This window comes from Bos indicus, chromosome 4 (genome assembly GCF_029378745.1).
Source record: "Bos indicus isolate NIAB-ARS_2022 breed Sahiwal x Tharparkar chromosome 4, NIAB-ARS_B.indTharparkar_mat_pri_1.0, whole genome shotgun sequence".
In the NCBI taxonomy this organism is placed as follows: domain Eukaryota; kingdom Metazoa; phylum Chordata; class Mammalia; order Artiodactyla; family Bovidae; genus Bos; species Bos indicus.
Window position 1 is genome coordinate 90,198,850 of NC_091763.1, and position 2,554 is coordinate 90,201,403.

General features: G+C 41.6%; 1 pseudogene; it reads right to left on the bottom strand.

The window, feature by feature from the left end:
• Window positions 1–948: 948 nt before the first annotated feature.
• On the bottom strand, window positions 949–2,330 carry LOC109558121 (elongation factor 1-alpha 1 pseudogene; annotated as a pseudogene).
• Between the last annotated feature and the right edge of the window lie 224 nt (window positions 2,331–2,554).

Sequence of the window (2,554 nt, forward strand, 5' to 3'; positions counted from 1 at the left end):
GTGATCCAGGAAAGCAAATGCAACAGGAACTTTTATACTATGGAATCTGACCTTACACACTTGTTTACATATAAAATAGTTATTCTTTACTCATCTATCCTAACCTGTAAAGTGTTACATCAGTGTTTCTCAAGATATTTCTTAAAACAGATGAGTTCTCAACACAAGGTTAACAAACCTGAAGCTCCACTTCAGAACTGCTGCTGCTGCTGCTAAGTTGCTTCAGTCGTGTCTGACTCTGTGCAACCCCATAGATGGCAGCCCACCAGACCCTGCTGTCCTGGGATTCTCCAGGCAAGAACACTGGAGTGGGTTGCCACTTCCTTCTCCATCAGAACTACAAACCCATAAATAGAAAACGGTTTCACCAGAAATAGGTTATGAACAATTCTTTCTAAAGTAATAGTATAGGAAGTTACAAAGTTGAGCAAAATAAGACACAGGTTTCTTTTTTTATTATTATTATTATTTTTAATTTTTTTATTGGAGTATAGTTGACTTACAGTGTTGTGTAGTTTCATGTATACAGCAAAGAGAATCAGTTATACATATATCCACTCTTTTTTTAGATTCTTTTCCTATATAGACCATTACATAGCACTGAGTGGAGTTCCCCATGCTATACAGTAGGTCCAGACACACTTTTTTTTTTTTTTTAATGGGTCTCAAACTCTGTGACAGATTTTTGGTCAAGTTGCTTCCATTAAAAAGTATTAATTTTAAAATTAATTTAATTAATTTTAAAAATTAATTAATTACTTAGAGCTGCCACACACAAAGCATATGGTCCACAAACCATTCTCCTTTCCTTCTGAAGGTTTTATGATGTATTGTTATCATTAACCAGTCTTTTACTATTAAACTTCAATGGCCAGTTGAGACAAACAGTTCTGAGACCATTCTTCCACCACTGATTAAGACCAGGGCAGCAGATATTGGGAGTAATATTCATTTAGCCTTCTGAGCTTTCTGGGCGGACTTGGTGACCTTGCCAGCTCCAGATGCCTTCTTGTCCACTGCTTGGATGACACCCATGGCAATTGTCGGTCTCATGTCACACACAGCAAAATGGCCCAGGGGAGGATAGTCAGAAAACTTCTCAAAACGCATGGGCTGGCCAGGAACCATATCAACAATGGTGGCATCACCAAATTTCAAGAGTTTGGGGCCATCTTCTAGCTTTTCCCCAGAACAATGATCAATCTCCTCCTGCAACTCAGCAAACTTGCAAGCAATGTGAACTGTGTGACAATCTAGTGCAGGGGCCTATCCAGCACTGATTTGGCGTGGATGGTTCAAAATGATCACCTGAGCTGTGAAGCCAGCTGCTTCCATTGGTGGGTCACTTTTGCTGTCGCCAGCCACAGTGTTATGACAAACATCTCTGACAGACACGTTCTTGACGTGGAAGCCCACACTCCCCAGGAAGACCTTCACTCAATGCTTCATGGTGCATTTCAACAGACTTCAGTTGTTACACTGACCGGAGCAAAGGTGACTACCAGGCCAAGTATGAGAACACCAGTCTCCACTCAACCCATAGGGGCAGCACCAATGCCACCGATTGTATAGACATCTTGGAGGGGCAAATACAAGGGCTGGTCACTTGGGCAAGCTGGTGGCAGGATGCAATCCAGAGCTTCAAGCAGGGTGGTTCCACTGACATTGACATCCATGTGGGTGACTTTCCATCTCCTGAACCATGGCATGTTAGCACTTGGCTCCAGCATGTTGTCACCATTCCAGCCAGAAATTGGCAGAAATGTTACTGTCTCAGGATTGTAGCCAATTTTCTTAATATAGGTGCTGACTTCCTTAACAATTTTCTCCTATGTCTTCTGGCTATAGCATGGCTTGGTGGAATCCACTTTGTTAACTCCAACAATTAGTTGTTTCACATCCAGAATGAAAGCCAGAAGGACATGCTCACAGGTCTTCCCTTTTGTGGAAATACCAGCTTCAAATTCACCAACACCAGCAGCAACAATCAGGACAGCACATCCAGCCTGGGATGTGCCTGTAATCATGTATTTGATGAAGCCCCTGTGTCCTGGGACATCAATGATGGCCACATAGTGTTTGCTGGTTCTCGAATTTCCACAGGGAGATATCAGTGGTGATACCACACTCACGTTCAGCTTTCAGTTTGTCCAAGACCCAGGCATACATGAAGGAGCCCTTTCACATCTCAGCAGCCTCCTTCTCGAACTTTTAATTGTTTTCTTGTCAATCCCACCACATTTGTAGATCAGATGGCCAGTCATGGTAGACTTCCCTGAATCTACGTATCTAGTGACAACAATGATGATGTGGGTCTCTTCCTTTCCCATGTTTGCTTAGGTTTAATGGCGGTTTTCATGACACCTGTGTCCTGGCAGCAAACCTGTTGCAAAAAAGTTATTTATTCTTTATTAAAGATGAGAACTTAAATAATTCCTTTGACTACTTTCAATTTCCACTTTCGATTCATACCACCAATGAATGACATTTACAGTTTAATATCATCTTAACTTTTTGTTACCTCTAAACTTTCAGAAAAATATGCTATAGTCCT